Source organism: Trichosurus vulpecula, chromosome X, assembly GCF_011100635.1.
Source record: "Trichosurus vulpecula isolate mTriVul1 chromosome X, mTriVul1.pri, whole genome shotgun sequence".
In the NCBI taxonomy this organism is placed as follows: Eukaryota; Metazoa; Chordata; class Mammalia; order Diprotodontia; family Phalangeridae; genus Trichosurus; species Trichosurus vulpecula.
In genome coordinates, this window is record NC_050582.1 from 60313133 (window position 1) to 60333224 (window position 20092).

Below are 20092 nucleotides of genomic sequence, written 5' to 3' on the forward strand. Positions count from 1 at the left end.
GAGGAAACAGTATACAGATACAGAAAATAAAATCCAAAGGGGTAAAATAATGGATATCAATATTAAAAAAGCATTAAGTCATCCTGCAATTTAGTAACCATCACTAATATCCATTCAACACATTTCATCTCGGATCTCAGACATCCCACACAGTTATCCTATCCTTGGCACATCTCTTTTTCAGGCAATCTGGAAAATATCATATCTTCAGAGGAACCACTTCAGTGAATTTCCTTTCTGGTTACAAGTTAATTATAAAGACTCCTTAGACATTTTTGCTAATTTTTTTGACAAAACATGCCTCAATACAAGATTTCCATACTAGTCACAAAGTTTACTTCTCTAATACCTAGTACATGTGGTAGAAACCAGTGAACTCTCATGATTCTGATATAATCGATAAAAGAGCTATAAGGGGAACATCAAATTAGGAGCCCATGGTTTACCTGAAACTTCAGAGAATTTAGGTTATAAATAGCCCATGCTGTTTCTATCTTTATCTAAACTCTGTATGTGACATAAACATGGTTAACAATAAGCTAAAGGGTTACTATTAAATTGAAAAAAGTAAAACATGACATAAAATATTTTAAATACTGCAGAAGGCAGAACTCTTAAAACCTTCCAATTTACATATACACTCATTTGATCATGTTGTTTTCTCAACATTTTACTCAATTTTTTTTATTTTTCAATTTTAATTTTAACTGTTACTCATTATAGAACTCCAAATTTAAATACTACTTAATTTAATTCCAAATCAATTCAATTCAATTATTCAATTCCTTCTCTCCCTTCCTCCCCCCACTTAGGAGGAACAGAGACAGATAAGGATTTACTCTCCAGGTAAAAACATATATTAAAGAATGCTTTTTGTAAGAAGATGACCTATGATACAAAAATGAATTTATATAAAAGTTACCAAGTTAACTTCAATTGTACCAAAAGCCTTGAGATGGGATGTAGAGATACACTTAAATAATCAGTTTCAAAACAGTGTATATCAAATAAGTTGTTGATAATAAAACATGTTTGTACCACAGGAAACAACAAGTGTTATTTCCACATTAAATAAGAATTTTAAATAAAATTGATGTTTCCATTAGTGTAACACAAATTATTTTATAAGTTACTCTCCTCTAAGAGAACTGATTGCACTAAAATTCATTTCTTCAAACCAAACTTAAGGTGTTTCTGATTTTGTTTTAATTATTAATAAAATAACAGCATGGTGCCATAAACTGTTGCATTTATACCCAATTATTATTACAACATTTGGAAACATTTAAGGACTTGATTTTATACAGAAATATATATCCAGTAACAGGCAGATGACTAGGCCAAATACTAAGTTGTTCAGGATATATAATTCTAGGCTGAATAGCTCAGATCTTGCACACATGCATTTTATTATAGTAGCAAATATGTGTTCCCACCTTAGTCTATGGCATAATGATTTAACATTGTGCTTGTATCTTTGTTTCATGAGCTTCTTTTACCTTTGTGTAATTATTGCAATAGCATTCAGAAAGAAGGAGCTACTCCATGGACTTAATCTTATACATGGCAAAGTAAGTATTAGCAGGCAGATGACAAGCCCAAGTACTAAGTTACTTAGTTCTTTGGGATATAGAATGACTACATATTCAGACTGAAAATAGTAAGATCTTAGATACTTGCATTGTGCTCATACCTTCTACTGACCACTTGCTCTGATTATAGAAATTTTCTATAAAAAGAAAAAAAACAGGGACATGATCCTAACAGCATTGCAAGTGGTCCTTAATGATTTGACACTTACATGACAGGATAAAGCACCCTTAGCTCTGTTAGGCATTAGGTAAGAGTAAGAGTTGATAACCAATCATACAGTAACAATTCCACCTAATAGCCAGACTCAGGAATAGCCAGGTAGGAAACATTCCTGTTCAAAAGGATGTAACACAATGGGGAAACCGAGTCATAAGGATCCTACCTTAGGCTACGCCATGCTTGTCCTTTTGACTTTTTCCCAGATACAGTTCTCCACTTATAAAAGTTCAGGATCACATTCCCTCTGAATAGGTTGGGGCATTTCTCTCAATTGCTGGATTAGTGACTTAATGACCCATCAGACAATTACACATGAATTCAAAACTCAAAACAATATCACTTACCATCTCAAGAGCTTTTTTCTCAAATGACAAGTCTCACTAATCACAGATTTGGGCTAGATACAGTTATATTCACTCTCATGGAGTTGCCATAAGCAATAAAAGTTTACCAGGACTCACACATTCATGACAAGTTTCACTTAAAATTCTTCACTTGTTTTTCTTTTTTCTTTTCTTCTTGAGCTTACACACATGCTAGTGTAAGGATCAATCACTAGAAATCATTTCTATATTATACACAGACTTGTAAATTCTCAGTAAGCCAATATCATTCTTTATGAACTCCATAACCCATAATAAGCTCTTTTCCCAGAGTTGATGACCTTGCCCACACAGATGGTTTACAGGAGCATGGCAAGTTTACAATATAAGAGTAGTCTACAAGGTCTTTTCTTTGCACCATTTCTCACACAGTAATCAATTACCAAATTTCCCTTTTATGATAACTAGGTAAATACTTGATAGGTTTTAACATTACGACAATAATCCCAAATAACAATTTTACAACTTTGAGAAGTGATAGCCAAATAGTTTTAGCTGTCACTTCCTCTTAATTACAGGCAAAGATGGAAATTTCCTGTTTCCTAACTTGCAGTTACAAAACATTATAAAACAGGGGTAAGCAGGGCTAATAAAATAACATAACAGTTTTCAAACAATTTTTCTACTTTCTTTTAGTTGTTCAGTACATACTCTAACGACATCCAAGTTATGAAAAATTGTTCTTCTAATAACACAATTGATACAACAGGTTACCAATTTTATAATATAAGAAAATTTAGAAACATAACAATGCCATAAGCAATAATATGTATTTAGACTTGAAACAAATCCACTAACAATCAGGTGACCTCAATTCAGTTGCATGCATTTACAAATTACCTTACATAGAAAATCATTTTATCAATATTGGCACTATATGCTGATCACATCTAAAACCTGTATAAAGTCACCATTTATGAAACACTTACATCTAATTAAATAAATAATAGTAATAGTTAGCATTCACATAATACTTGCCTATGCCGGGCATTGTTAAATGCTTTATAATCCTGTGATTCTCACAACAATTCTAGGAAGTAGGTGCTGTTATTATCCCTGTACAGAATAGTAAACTGAAGTAAACAGGCATCAAGTAACTTTCTTCAAGTCACCCAGTTAACAAAATTTTGAATCCATGCATTTTTCCCATTTGTCTTAATGTCAAATATAATAAATTCTAATGCATCATAAACATATTAGAAGACACACATTTCACTTAAGACTAGAATAAATTAAATTATACCTGTATCTACTTTCCAAATGATAATGAATCTCAATTCATAATTTTAATTATGTATTATTGTATTTTCCACAAGGGCTAGTTATTCCAGGCATTTCATTTTATGAGTCCACTATTTTTACCCAATCCACTGCCAAAGACCATAAAAGTGGCAGTGTGATATTAAGTTTTCATCTACCAATGATCACATTTAAGAGCACATTTCAATTTAGGACCAATCTGGGTTCTACAATCTCAAAAAGAACACACTGCTTATAAATTTACTCCTAGCTCTCCATAACTGTTTCTCTATACACTTCCAAATAAAATGGCAACTGTTTATTACTACAGTTCCCAGTAAGATAAGCACCTGAAATTTCACGCAACCTTCCCTCTTAAAGCCAAAACTTTTTCAACCCTTTTCTGTCAACATACTAAATCTTGTTAACATGCTTAAACATTCTGAAGCTTGCATGAAGGCACTCAGAGCAACTGTCCAGGGACAGGATGTATCCCCAAACTTTCTTATCTATCTTCCACATTTTCCCTCCAGCCCTTATTTCTCTTTCCAAATCTTCTAAAGCAATTACTCAGTCTACACAACCAACTTTCCTTTACTCAAATCCTACATTTCAACCATATTCCAAACTATACTCATTCCACTGAATATTTCCTTTTATAATTTTAGCATGTGACTTATTAAATCCTTACTTTCCCAGCTGTATAGCTGTAGAAGGTGGTGGAAAGAACTTGGCCACAGTTCATAAATGTGAAGGGAGAAAACACAATCTTGCTAGAAACCTAGATTAGCTAACAAGACCCAAAGAGAGAGCTTTACCAGCAAAGTTTTTCCTTCTAAGCTCTGTGAACACAATTTCTAATTCTGAGAGACACACAAACGTAGATGCAGAAAATACAAACAGAAAGGCACAAAATGTTACTTCTTGTCTGCCTTGCTATTTATCTCCAGAGGGGCCATGCTATTTATCACATATTATATTATTATATTTATCATATGTAGTCTAAGAAATTATTACCTTTTTAAAATTGTACCTGTCTTACTTCTTGCATATTCTGATTTGACACTTCCTTTATCAACCATATCCCAAATAATTTTTGCTTTGCTGAGTTTTTCCTCCTCTGCCTCTCTCCTGTCCCCCTGGTAAGTGCAGTCAGAAAAGGAGGGAGGGAGAAAGAAAGAATAACTTTCTCTGTTCTTTGATACAGAGGGCAATTGCCATTCTGAGGTCTCCCTTAACAGCACTGAAAGTTTTCATCTTTGCCTAGGCTATAAATCTAGGAATTAAGTTTAAAATGTGCATTTGTCTAGAATTCTGAGTATTTTAAGCTTTTTGATAACTACCTTCAGGTTTTCAGGGCCATATAGCTGTATCATTTGGCCCATGGCAGTCCCTTTGAGGGAAGGGATAAAGCCATCTTTGGACACTCTATTACCCATGGGGAACACACACACACAGACAAAAACAACAAAAAAGCCAAACATTTTATATTCCTAATTCATACTCATATATTCTATTCATTATTTTTCAGTAAGTTAATCAAAAATACCAGGGCTCACGAGAGCCCTCTTTGACTGTACCTTGGTCGGGCCACCTATCCCTCCTCAGCCACTCAGGCTAGCAATACCTGGAAACAGAGAAAGAGCCCTCTTCAGCCAAATCTTCTAGCTAGCAACAACCAAAATGTAGAGTGCAATAGTCTAACCCTGTCCTAGCAAAAATTACCATTATCATCAGCCAGCCAAATTATTAAGATTGGACATTTAAATCTGCTTCAGCTGGAATACTCTTCAAAAAGCAAAAGGCCTTACCCTTCACACCTTAACCATGGACAACCTGATTTCTCTTGTGATAGAGAACTCAACCGAAAGAGACAGGAGTCTAAGATATGAGTGCAGAAGTGAAATTCTCCAAACCAGAGATATGATATAGGTAGGGCACAAAAGGGCCCCATGCTGGTACCTAGCCTTGCGTCTGAAGCCTCTGGTCAGTCTGAGTAACTTGGTCTTGTGTCCCAGTACCGCATCATTTACTGTTAACCCAAAACAATACCACAAGACCATAAAACATGCTGTGCAACTGGGTTTATTACAAGAGAAAAGGCACATGCATGTGGAATCCAAGAAAATTCTGAAGAACCTATGATAAGAAATGCTATTTAACTGCAGAGAAAGAACTGAGGAATCTGAACGCAGACTGAAGCATATTGTTTTTTTTTACTATATTTTTTTGTGTTTTTTTGGTCTGTGCTTTCTTTCATAACATGACTAATGTGGAAATATGTTTTACATGACTGCACACACACACACACATATATATATATATAACCTTTATCAAATTACTTGCCTACTCAATGATGTGTCAGGTGAAGGAAGGTAGCAAACAACTTGGAATTCAAAATTGTAAAAATATAAAGGTTAAAGTTGTTTTTACATGCAGTTGAGAAAAGAGAAAATATTAAAAGAAAAAAGAAAACCTATATCACCCCTTACATGATAACTAACAGCTTCTTAAAGGGGAAAAATGCCATCAGATGATTTAAATCCATTTAAAGATCAGTCAATTAATTCATTCTACAAATACCAATAGTCTGTTTTGGTTTTTATCTGCTAAGACTATATTTAAATCTTTCAGCTTATGATAATTCAATTAACCAGCTATGTTATTCTCTGCTTTAAACCAGATAGTACCAGATATTTTTTGTGTCTGAGTCATTCCTGCCTCAGTTGGGAGTTCTTCCTTATCCCATACTTTGAGGTGCTTCTCCCCAAAGGAGTTTCCTTTGGTGCATTATTTTGATGCTCTCTCTCTCTCCCCATATATATGTTATATATATTAAATAAATATGACCAATGAAATATATAAACATATTAATATATATTATAAATATAAGCACACACACACACACACATATAAAACCAAGGAAAATCTGTGAGACACACACACAAAGATAAAGAATGTGAGGTCTTCCCACTAGCTTTTAGTTTGAGGCTTCAGGAACAACTTCTGTATTTTACTTCTCCTTATTGGGTATTTACTTCTCCTTCTGGTTGGAGAAGTTAAAAAGATTTTTTACTGGCCCTATTTGCAATCTGGGGTAGGGGTGGGGGTATATTTGTAGAGACAGTCTTCAAAAATGCCCTGGCTAAAGTTTTAATCATTTCAGGAAACCCTCCTGAGGGACCACACAGCTTAGCTAAACAACCTTGACACAGTTCTGTTGCTAAGTTCAGGGTTCAGAAATCCCACTCTGACTATTTGAAATATCAAAAAACTGGATGCCAGTTTTTTAGCACTAGAACTGGGGGTCAGTTAATGGCCAAGGAGAAACCCATGGGTTATGTCAGTGCTTTTGATACAAAATGAAACCTCCTTGGAGGACACGGAATTCCCCATTGAGCCTTGCTTTCTACAATTGAGTTCACAGTGCCATACTTACCCAGTGTAGGTGTGGCTGCCAAAACGTTCAGTATTTTGTCTGGGGACCCAGTTTATAAGTTAATAGAGGAAACTATTAGGGATAAAACCTGGAGACCATCTCTGTCTCTTTGTCTCTGTCTCTGTCTCCCCCTAAACGAGTTCAAGAAGCATTCTCACTAAGTGCCACTGACGAGAACAAAAATGAGCATGCTGCTATTACCACATCCCTCAGGCTGATCAGACCAGGAGGGGAAAAAGCAGCTTGCTTTACATTCACACATACACATACAAATAACAATCCCTTTTATTACAATAGTGGTGACACATAGTGACACATGATGCTACACCCTGGCTAGAAAGATAGGACTTTTGTCAATCCTTCAGTTTTGGGAGAATGACAAAAATGGGGGGGGGTGGCATGCTCTGGTTACTCCTGATTTAGGGGGTGGGATTTGCATAAAAACCAAATTATAAAATTCCTTCAAGGGGATGATAGATTATCTTCTCAATCCTATTTGGGAAGATGTTCCTTGAAGAGAACAGAATTCCCTTCAAAGGATTGTCCACAGGGAATATACTCAGGTTTTCATTGCCAATTATTTCCAAATGTACACACAAAGTGGTGACTTTTAATACAATATTATTCCTAGGGGTGAGTGAGTGTGGTAAGGAGCTATGATGACAGAAGAAGCCAGGAAGCTGCCTGAGCAAACTGAATTTCCCTCATAAACAAAGTTAAATCAAGCTTCTAAAAGAATTCTGGAGTGACAGAATTCAAAAAAAGACAGAGTGAAACAATTTTCCAGCCCAAGAGAACTTAGAAGGACTTCAGGAAAGGTCTGTCTCACTTGGGTAAAAGAGTAGCAGAGTCCAGTGTAGATGGAATCTGAGCAGGCCAGCAGAAGGCTTTTAGCCACAGCACAGAAGGCAAATTGCCAGCCCTGGAAACCAGGCAACAACAGGCATGACTAGACCAGGCCACCCCAGCACAGTGGGCAAGCTTTCAGCACCCCAGGCCCTGGAGCAGAAAGCCAGTGAGCAGGGAAGCTTGGGACAGTGTCCTCTGTGCCCCAGGAGGAGAGCTCAACTTTTAAAAATGAGCAAAAAAACCCCCAGAAAAAAAGTCCTAAGCATAGAAAACTACTATGGTGACCAGGAAGAACCAAACAGAAACTCAGAAGAGGACAACAATGTCTAAATGCCTTCATACGAAACCTCAAAGGGGAGTATGAATTGATCTCAAGCCCAAAAAGCCTTCTTGAAAGAGCTCAAAGACGATTTTAAAAATAAAAAAGAGACGTTGGAGAAAAATTGGGAAAGGAAATGAGAGGTATTCAAGACAGACAGTCAATGGGTAGAAAAGAAAGGACAAAAATTGACTGGAGAAAACAATTCCTTAAAAAATACAATTGTCCAAATGGAAAACAAAGTCTCCTGAGGAAAACAACTCCTTTAAATGTAGAATTGGCTGAATGGAAAGGGAGGTACAAAAGCTAACTGACGAAAAATATTCCTTAAAAATTAGAATTGCTTAAGTGGAAGCTAATGACTCTATGAGACATTAGGAATCAGTTAAATAAAGTAAACACAGTTGTACACAGTAACATCAACATTATGTGATGATCAACTATGATAGACTTAGCTCTTCTCCAGCAATACAATGATCCAAGACAATTTCAAAAGACTCATGAGGGAAAATGCTATTCACATCCAGAGAAAGAACTATGGATTCTGAATGCAGATCACAGCATACTATTTTCTCTTTTTTTGTTATTTTGTTTTTTTTTTCATTCTAGTAGTTTTCCCTTTTGTTCTGATTCTTTTTTCACAACATGACTAATGTGGAAATATGATTAATACGATTGTACATGTATAACCTATATCAGATTACTTGCTGTCTTAGGAAGGAGGGGGGCAGGGAAGGAGAAAAATTTGGAACTTGAAATCTTATAAAACTGAATGTTGAGAATTATCTTTACCTGTAATTGGAAAAAATAAAATACTATTAAGTGGGGAAAAAAAGAGAACCCAAAACAACAATAACAAAAAATACAATATTATTCCCATCAGAGTTCTTACCTCCTTACCTGGAGAACATCTTTGGTTTTCAGGGGAAGAGTCGGTTCATAGACACAAATCTGTAGCAGAAAACTCTCCCTTTGTGGAAAATTATGCAAAGGCCCAAAGAAGGGAAGGGTTCTGCTAAGGAGCCTGGGCACCTGGCCTTCACTCCAAAACCCCGGATGAGCCCCCAAAACCATGGTGAAGTGAGTGAAATTGCAAGAAGAGCCTGCTTAGACAGTTTTCTCCAGTGCAAGATAACATTTTATTAACAGTAACACATAAACTGTTACCCATGCTGGCCATCTCAGCCAAAAGGCCAGGGATTAGACACAGAGGTTCCCAGACTTATTTAGCCTACCACCTCCTTTTCAAAAAAAAATTACTCAATACCCCCCTGGATTGCCCCCTAATTTTATTCAAGGCCTCCTAATTGCACCTGAGGCTACTACCAGCCCCTGGATCTTTCAGTTTCAGCATCCTCCAGTGGGTGGTATTGCCCACTTTGGGAACCTCTGGACTAGAGCATGATTAAGTCAATTAGTTAAGCTAGCAACAACCAATAAATTGGATCAATGGCCTCTCTCACTGACCAAAGACCGCAAGTGAAGGCCCACAGGGTCTTTTAAACCTCGGTGTGTTTTCCTTCTGATTGACCTGACAGTACATCATTGGGACCTTCCCTGGCAAAGGTAAGACAATTCAGAATGGTAAACATTTTAATATGGAAGTGGGTTAAGAGTCACCTCAGCTCCTACCTATTACTTCTTCTTTGGGAGACTGGAATAATGCTGAGCTGATTGGATTAGTCTGCAGCTGGGGAAAATGGATTGGCCTTCTGGTATGGCTGATTATGTCCCTCTCTGGCAATTAAATGATAATTGCTTGATGGGCATCAGCTGTCTACAGTGATCTTGGCTAGAAAATCAGAAGCATGCAAATACTGGTTCTCCATACCCAAATTATTTCCCCACCCTCACTCTCCCCCAGTGGCCCAGCTCAATCTGGTTCCTGTTTATTTGTAAATAAAAGCAAGTATCTCAAGTTAGCAAACAAGTGCTCAACCACACCTACAGTTCAGACCAAGAAAGCGTGTCTTTTCAGCTAGAGGGTTTGACAAAGTGGGGATTAGGATGGATTACAGAGTAATATTGGTTAACATGGTCTTAATTTGTTTCAATTTCATTCTTTTCCTCTCTTTGTGTAGAACAGTATTTCCCAAACTCCCATTTACCAGGCTATAGGAATAGGCCTTCCATGAAAATTGGTTAATGATGGCCATGTTTTCCCCTCCATCTTGTAAAATATTAAAGATGAAATTATGTATGAGCCATAAATACTTATTTTGTGTACCTGTCTTTTCTTTTTTTTACTTCTTTTTAAAAAATTTTAAAACATTTTCATTTAAAGTTTTGAGTTCCAAATTCTATCACTCCCTCACCTACCCCCTTCCTTAGACAGAAAGCAAGCAGATATAGGTTATACATGTGCAATTATGTAAAACATTTCCATATTAGTCATTTTGTACAAGAAGATTCGAATAAAAGGAAAAAAAATTAAAGAAAGTGAAAAATAGCATGTTTCAGTCTGTATTCAGTTAATATCAATTCTTCCTGTGGAGGTGGATAGTATGCCTCATCATTAGTCCTTTGGGATTGTCTTGGATCACCGTATTGCTGAGAACAGCAAAGTTATTTACAATTCTTCATTGAACAACATTGCTGTTACTGTGTACAACACTCTCCTGGTTCTGTTCACTCCACTATGCATCAGTTCATGTAATTCTTTCTAAGTTTTTCTGAAATCACCCTGCTTGACATTTCTTACAGAACAATACTACTCCATTACAATCATACACCACAGCTTTTTAGCCATTCCCCAATTGATGGGCATCCCTTTGATTTCCAATTCTTAGCCACCATAAAAAGAGCTGCTATAAGTATTTTTGTACAAATAGGTCACTTTCTCTTTTTTATTGTTGTCTCTGAGATATAGACCTAGTAGTGGTATTGCTAGATCAAAGGGTATGCCTACTTTTATAGCCCTTCAGGCATAGTTCCAAATTGCTCTCCAGAATGGGTGGATCAGTAACTCCACCAACAAAACAGTGCATTAGTGTTCCAGTTTTCCCACATCCCCCCCAACATCTAACATTTTCCTTTTCTGTCATATTAACACTCTAATATGTGTGAGGTGATACCTCAGAGTTGTTTTAACTTGTATTTCTCTGATCAACAGTGATTTAGAGCATTTTTCATATGACTATAAGAGATATATATATATTATATAATACATATGTAAATATGTATGTATGTATATAAGATAGCCTTGATTTCTTTGTCTGAAAACTGCCTGTTCATATCCTTTGACCATTTATCAATTGGAGAATGACTTGTATTTTTATAAATTTGACTCAGTTTTTTATGTATTTGAGAAATGAGGCCTTTATCAGGGATACTTGTTGCAAAATTTTTCCTCACTTTTCTTTCTTCCTTATAATTTTCATTGCATTGGTTTCATTTGTGGAAAAACTTTCTGATTTTATATAATCAAAATTATCTATTTTATATTTTGCAATGGTGTCTGTATCTTCTTTGGTCTTAAATTTTTCCCTTATCTATAAATCTGACAGATAAACTATTCCATGCTCTCTTAATTTGCTTATGGTATCACCCTTTATGGCAATATTGGATATTAAATAATGTAGCATAATATTAATTTTCCTCATCCTGGAGTAAGCAGTATCTTCCTTGAGTCTAAACCAAACAGAGCAACTAGTAGGAAATGGAGAGGTGGAAATTCTGAGCCCTTTAAGAATGGAGGTTTTGAAAGTTCTGTTTTTGTGTGTTTATTTGTTTTGCTTCAATTCTGATTAACAGCTGAGAAAGAAAGAGGCAATGTAGGGAACTTAAAATTTGTCAAGTACCTAAGCAGATGAAATCTCCAGGGCCTGAGATTTCTGGTCCTGATTTTCTTCTGGAAGAAGCATGATATGACTGAAATGGAAACTAATGGCTAATTTGATAGTCTAAGCCCCTGCCCTACTTTTTCATATTTTTAATAATATTTTCCCCCCAATTACATGTAAAAAGAATTTTAACATTCTTTTTTTAAACTGAGTTCCAAATTCTCTCCCTTTCTGTCTCATGAGTTTGTCCTGGGGGCACTAGGGATGTCCTGGATTCTTTGGAATCCAAACAACTGGCAGGAAAGGAAGAGCTAGAAGTTCTGAGATTTCTATAAAGCAAGGCTTTAGAACAAATTTTTAAAAGCTAAAAACAAGATTTTTTTAAGCTTTAAAAATTAATAAAAGAGTTGAAGAGAAATTATTTTGTGTTTACAGTAGAAGTGGGGGGGTAATCATAACTTAAGAATGATAGATTTGATAAGAAAACAAAACTCCCAAATCTATGCCTAATAAGAAACAACATTTAAAAATCAAAGTCATACACAGAATAAAATGGGGTCATGGGAAACACTTGTATTATGCATCAAATAAATCCAGAAATACAAAAGTGTCAACCACGATGTTGGCCAATACAAAAACAAGCATTAAAAAAAATAAAAAGGTATGAACAAGGAAAGTATATTTTGCTGAAAGGAACCATAAACAACAAACCAAAATGAATGATACAGTTATATGCTTAATTGCCTTAACATCCAAATTCATAAGGGAAAGATTAACTGAGGTACTAGAAAACAAAGACAGTGACCCAATAGAGACAGGATACTTGAATGTCCCTCTCCTGATTTTCTATAAACAAAAGAAAAATAAGGAACTGAACAAATTGCTGGGGAAACCAGAGCAAAAAGACTTATAGCATCTTCTAATTGGGACTGTGAAAGAATTGAAACATTTTTAAGGACGATATTTAATTTCCATGAAAATTGACCAAATGTTAAGGTACAGAGATACTGCAAATAAATGTAAAAATGAAGAAATAGCTAATATATCCTTTACAGACTCTGCACAATAAAAACAGTTGCTGGTTTAGGAAGCAGAAACAAAAGCACAGAGTGAAATGGAAACTTAATCATGAAATCCTAAACAATGAGTTGGTTGATTAAAAAAAATCAGAGACAAAAAAAAATCTGTAAAAAATGATAATGATTAAAACAACATGAAAATTTCTACTATGCATCTAAAGCAGTCCTTGTAGGAGGAAAAAAAACCATATCCCTATAAATATAAATTCCCAAAATAGAAAAAGAGAGGATTAATGAACTGAATACGCATTTAAAAAATTAAAAAGCCAACAAATAAGCAAAATTAAAAAGGAGGAAATATTAAAAACTAGAGGAGAAATAGACAAATTAGAAACAAAAAAAACTTTAGAAATGATAATGGCTCTTTGAAAAAGCTAAGAAAATTAAACGAATTTAATATTTATAGCAGCTCTTTTTGTGGTGGCAAAGAATTGGAAATCAAGGGAATGTCCATCAATTGGGGAATGGCTAAACAAGTTGTGGTATATGAATGTAATGGAATATTATTGTGTTGTAAGAAATGAGGAGCAGATGGACTTCATTACAACCTGGAAAGACTTATATGAACTGATGCTGAGTGAGGGGTGCAGAACCACAAGATCATTATACATGATTATAGACTCACAGTATCTGTAAGGACTAACTTTGATAGACTTGGCTCTTCTCAGCAATACAAGGTTCAAAGACAGCTTCAAAAGACTCATGATGGAAAAAGCTATCTACATTGAGAGAAAGAATTACAGAGTCTGAATGCAGATTGAGGCAAACTATTTGCTTCCTCTCTGTTTTCCTTCTTTTTTGGTTTTGTTTCTTCTTTCTCATGATTCATTCCATTGAAGGTATATGTAGAACCTATATCAGATTACATGCTGTCTTGCAGGGTGAGGGGGGAGGAGAAGTAAGGGGAGAAAATTTGGAACTCAAAAACATGAGGACCTGAGTGTTGTAAACTAAAAATAAAAAAGTAATTTAAAAAGAAAATTAAACAAATTTAATAAAAATTAATAAACCTTTATCAGTTAACTTTTTGGCATCAAATCAAATCAACAAATTAGGAAAGAATTAGAAAAATTCACAACAAAATCATAAGAAATTAAAAGATTAATCAAAACCTATTATACACTTTTATGCTAATAGAACAGAAGAAAAAAGGAATAGAGGAATACTTTAAAATATTTAATACTCATTTATCAGAAGATCAAATAAAGATCTTAAATAACCAAATCTCTGAAAAGTAAATAAAGCTAGCTCTAAAGGAAATACCAAAGGTGGGGAGGGGGAACAATTCCTGGTCCTTAGTGATTCCCAGGAGAGTTCTAGGAAACTTTCAAAGAACAATTAGTGCCCAAACTATACATATTCTCACAAATTGAGAAAGAAACCACGCTACATCAGAATCCTTTTATGAGAAAAATAGGCCCAAATATGTAAACTAGAAAAGAACAAAACACAGGCCATCTACAGACAAATGCTGTTAATGAATATTGATTCAAAAAATTTTAAATAAAAACTTGTCAAAAACTATGGCAACGTAACCAAGAAATTATTCATTATGACTAAGTTGGATTTATATCAGCAAAGCAAGGATGATTCAACTTTAGAAAAAAATCAATGTAATCATATTAAAAACAAAAACATACAAAACTACACAATTATCTCAAGAGTTTTGGGAAAAGTCTTTGACAAAGTGCAATGCCCACTGATATTAAAAACCATAGAAAGTATGGGCTTAGAGAGTTTTTTTTTTTTTTTTTGCTTTTTGGCAGGGCAGTTGGGGTTAAGTGACTTGCCCAAGGTCACACAGCTAGTACATGTGTCAAGTGTCTGAGGCCGGATTTGAACTCAGGTCCTCCTGACTCCAGGGCCGGTGCTCTACTGACTGCGCCACCTAGCTGCCCCAGAGAGTTTTTTTAAATGTCCTAAAAATACCTATCTAAAAGTAAAAGCAGGTATCATATACAACAGAGATACCCTAGAACATTTTCTGTAATGACAGGAGCAAAGCAAGGATGCTCACTTTCCCCATTATTATTTCAGAGTGAAATAACTTCAGTAAGGTTTTAGAATATAAAATTAACCCACATAAATCACCTTTATTTCTATATTTTGCACCCCCCAAAACAGTGAGTAGGAAGAGCTAGAAAGAAAAGTTACATTTAAAATAACAACTCAATATAAAATACTTGGGAGTCTATCTGAAAGATAAACCTATGAACTATATGGACACAATTACAAAACACTTTTCACATAAATAAAGATAGATCTAAACAACTGGAGAAGTACTAATTGCTCATGCATAGGCCAAGCCAATACAATAAAAATGGCAATTGTACCTAAATTTATTTAGTTATTCAGTCCCATATGAATCAAACTACCAAAGAAGTATTTTACCTAGAAAAAATATTAACAAAATTCATTTGGAAGAATAAGAGGTCAAGAATACCAAGGAAAACAATGAAAAAAAATGTGAAGGAAGGCTGCCAAGCAGTATCAAATTTCAAACTATGTTACAAAGTAGTTATCATCAAAACAATCTGGTAATAGCTAGGAAATAGAGTGGTGGATCAGCTGAATAGATTAAGTACACAAAACATAGTAGTAAATGACCATAGTGATCTAGTGTTTCAGCTATCCAAAGATATAAGCTTTGGGGGCAAAAACTCGGTATCTGAAAAAATTTGTTGGGAAAACTGGAAAGCAGTTTGGTAGAAACTAGGCAGAGACCAACATCTCACACCATATACCAAGATAACATCAAAATCGGTAAATGATTTAGACAAATTAGGGGAGCATGGAAAAATTTACCTGTCATATCTATGGATAAGGAAACTGAGCCAAACTGATAAAAATACAAACCATTTCCCAACTAATATGAACAAGTAGTATTCAGAAGAAGAAATCAAAACTACCAATAGGTATAGGAAAAAAATGCTCTAAATCACTTCCAGAGAGATAACTGATCAATTGTGAGTGGAGATTGAAGTATGTTTTTCATTTTATTTAGTTTTCTTGCTTCTTATTTTGTGACATGTATAATATGGAAATATGTTATGTATCATGGATATCATATTGCTTGTCTTCTCAATGAGTAGGGGAGAGGATGGAAAGAGGGAGTGTATTTGGAACTTAAATTAAAAAAAGAAAGTTAAATTTTTTTTAATTCAGAAAAAAGTGATTTCTCCCAAACATTTAAGCAATAATTAATTCCAATACTACATAAACTTAGAAAAAAAAGCAAAGATGAGGTCCTACAAAATCTCTTCTGTGACACAAATATGGTCCTGGTAGCTAAATATCAGGAGTCAAAAAGAGAAAGAAAGTTATAGATCAATTTTGATGATGATTATTGATAAGAAAACTTTCAATAAAATATTAGCATGGAGGCTACAGTAATATATGTTATGATCAGGCTGCATTTATGCCAGGAATGTAGGACTAATTCAATATAAGAAAAACTATAAACATAATTGACCAGATTAATAACAAAACTCACAAAATCCTATGACTATTTCAATAGATACAGAAAAATGGTTTTGATAAAATACAATGCCAATTTCTGTTAAAAAAAGCATATGAATAAATGGAGATTTCCTTAAAATGATAAGAAGTATATCTGAAACTTAGAGCAAGCCATATTTTTAATGGGGAATAGGCAGAAGCCTTTCCAATAAGATAAGGGATCAAAAAAGAATGTCCATTATCACTATTGCTATTTGATATTTTACTACAAACTCAAGGCATAGAAATAAGACAATAAAAACATTTTGAAGAAATAGTAAGCATTGGCAAAGAAAAAAAACCAAATAATCAGTTTATGTGGATATGATAGAAAAGTAACTTGATCTCTCTGGGCCCAAGTTTTCTCCTCTGTAAGATGAGAGGTTTAGGTCTGATGGCCCCTTTTTAAAAATGTATTTATTTTTAGTTTTCAACATTTGTTTCCACAAGATTTTGAGTTACAAATTTTCTCCCCATCTCTATACTCCCCCCCCCACTCCAAGATGGCATGTATTCTGATTGCCCCTTTTCCCAGTCTGCCCTCCCTTCTATCAATGCCCTCCATCCCCTTCCCCCTTACTTGCTTGTAGGGCAAGATAAATTTCTATACCCCATTGCCTCTATATCTTATTTCCCAGTTGCATGTAAAAACAATTTTTAACATTTGTTTTTAAAACATTGAGTTCCAAATTCTCTCCCTTCTTCCCTTCCCACCCACCCTCATTGAGAAGGTAAGCAATTCAATATAGCTTATACATGTGTTGTTATGCAAAATACTTCCATAGTAGTCATATTGTGAAAGGCTAACTATATTTCCCTCCATCCTATCCTGCCCCCCATTTATTTCATTTTCTCCTTTGACCCTGTCTCTTTTCAAAAGTGTTTGCTTCTGACTACCCCCTCCCCCAATCTGCCCTCCCTTCTATCATCCCCTCCCTTATGTCCTTCCCCCTTTCTTTCCTGGAGGGTAAGATACCCAACTGAGCGTGTATGCTACTCCCTCCTCAAGCCAAACCTGATGAGAGTTAAGGTTCACTCATTCCTTTTCACCTCCCCCTTCTTCCCTAACATCATAACAGCTTTTTCTTGCCTCTTTTATGTGAGATAATCTACCCCATTCTATCTCTCCCTTTCTCCTCCCAATATATTCCTCTCTCACCCCTTAATTTTATTTTTTAGATATCATCCCTTCATATTCAACTCCCCCCCCCCACACACACACTTATATATTCCCTTCAACTACCCTAAAACTGAGAAAGGTCTCAAGAGTTACAAATCTCATCTTCCCATGTAGGAATGTAAACAGTTCAACTTTAATAAGGGGCTACATCATTCTTTTTTTTTTTTTTTTGCTTTTTGGCAGGGCAATTGGGGTTAAGTGACTTGCCCAAGGTCACACAGCTAGCACAAGTGTCAAGTGTCTGAGGCAGGATTTGAACTCAGGTCCTCCTGACTCCAGGGCCAGTGCTCTACTCACTGCGCCACCTAGCTGCCCCTACATCATTCTTAAAACCAAAAGAGACACATGGTACAATAGAGGCATTCACTTCATCTAATTTTCACCAGGGTGTTAGATTCACTTTGTCCACTAGGTAAATCTGATGCTGCAATGTGTATATCATCATGGTTTGAATTTATGGTCTGGAACTCCCTAGGGATTCTGAAGTTGAGGTAAGTGTCCTCCACTGTCATTAGAGAAATTCCAAGATTTTTAATCCTGGAATGGAATGGGGAACACCATTTTTCCTATCAATGATTATATGCATTTTGTCCCATTAAAATACAGCCCTATCCTGGTGGCAACATCATTCACATTCTGTAGCATTTAAAAAAGAAAGTCTGAGGTGTCATTCACTATGGCCAAGAGCACACATTTACAGGTTATGGAGAAATTAGAGAAGCCAGGGAAAAATATTACCTTTTACATCTACAGATAAGGAAAGAGGTTGTAAACAAACAAGGTATACAGATGATCATAGAGAACAAAATAAACAATTTCAGTTGTATGAAATTGAAAAAAACTTTTGCACAAACAAATCTTGTGCAATTACAATTAGAAGGAAAACAGGTCAATGGGGGAAAATTTGGAGTAAATTTGTCTATTAAAGTCTCAATGTAACATATGTGTACATATATGTGTGTATACATATACATATATATGGTCATCTATATATACATATATGTATATATGTGCATGTATATATACATATATACATGTGCATATACATACACACACACACATATATATGGAATTGCTTCAAATTCATCAGACTAGGAGCCATTCACCAATAGATAAATGGTCAAAAGCTGTGAAGAGATAGGCTTCAAAGGAAGAAATCCCAGCAATCAGCAACCACATGATAAAATGCTCTAAGTTTAAAAATTAAAAAAAAAATATAAAAGGGGCAGCTAGGTGTCTCAGTGAGGAAAGCACCAGCCCTGGAGGCGGGGGGACTTGAGTTCAAATCCAACCTCAGACACTTGACACACTTACTAGCTGTGTGACCTTGGGCAAGTCACTTAACCCCAATTGCCCTGCCTTCCTCCCTCAAAAAAAAAATGCTCTAAGTTACTAACAATCAGAGAAATGCATATCAAAGCAACTTTGTGGTTCCACCTACCAGCCATCAGACTGGCTTGCAAAAATGAAAATGAAACCAAACCCACACCCCCACACCCATCTCGCCCACATAGTTCCCAGTTTTCTTTTGTATATTATCTTCCTCCATTAGAATTTAAACCCCTTTAGAGAGGGGCTTTTTTCTTTTTCTGGTATGTGTATCCCCAGTGTCTTAGCACAGTGGATGGCACATAGTAGGCGCTTAATAAATGTTTACTATTAATTAACAAAATGACAAATATGGCAGAGGCTGCAGGAAAATAGGCACCCAGAAAGAATTGCTAGTAGAGATGCAAATTGGTCTAGACATACTGGGAAGCAAGTGATAATTGTGCCCCAAAAGTTACTAAAATGTGTCCCATCTGTACCACCACTGGACTTAGACCACATGGGGAGCAAAGGAAAAGGACCCATACATACAAAAATATCTATAGGAGGGCTTTTTGAAGTAGCCCCAAACTGGAAACAAAAAGGGTTTCCACCTATGGTGAAATAACTAAATAAATTGTGGTCTATGCCTGTAATGGCAGCATAAAATTTTCTTGTGCCATAAGAAATGGACATGTCAGGGGAAAATGGGAGGAACTCTTAAGATCTGGTCCAGATTGAAGTGAGTAGGACTAGAACAACTTATACAATGAAAACAACATTATAGAGAGAAAAAAATTTTAAAAGCTTTTAGAGCTGTAATTAATGCAGTCCAGAGGACTGTAAGTGAATCATGCTACTGAGCTCCTGCCAGAGAGGTGATGGACTGAAAATCCACAGTGACACCTGCCTATTTGGACATGCTCGAGATGGGAATTGGTTTTGCTAGAATATACATATTTATTATGCTGGTTTCGTCATTGTCGTTGGTGCTGTTGTCGGGAAGGGGGCGCCACTGAGAGGAAGAGATAATAAATGCTTGTAAAATAAATAAATAAAAAAACCTGTAAAATAAGACAATTACTCTTCTGAGTTGAATTAAATCGGTCAGATGTCATATATACAAACCATCCTTTTGTGCATTTTTAGGTATTTAAGATGGGGAGGTATCCATGCCAGGCTGGTGTCGCAGAGCTATATTAGC

General features: G+C 35.5%; 1 protein-coding gene across 2 annotated transcripts in view; it reads right to left on the minus strand.

Moving 5' to 3' along the window:
- Positions 1 to 20092, minus strand: part of LOC118832655 (E3 ubiquitin-protein ligase DTX3L-like) — a 33961-nt gene that overhangs the window by 12818 nt on the left and 1051 nt on the right. The gene's annotated exons all lie outside the window — the stretch shown is intronic.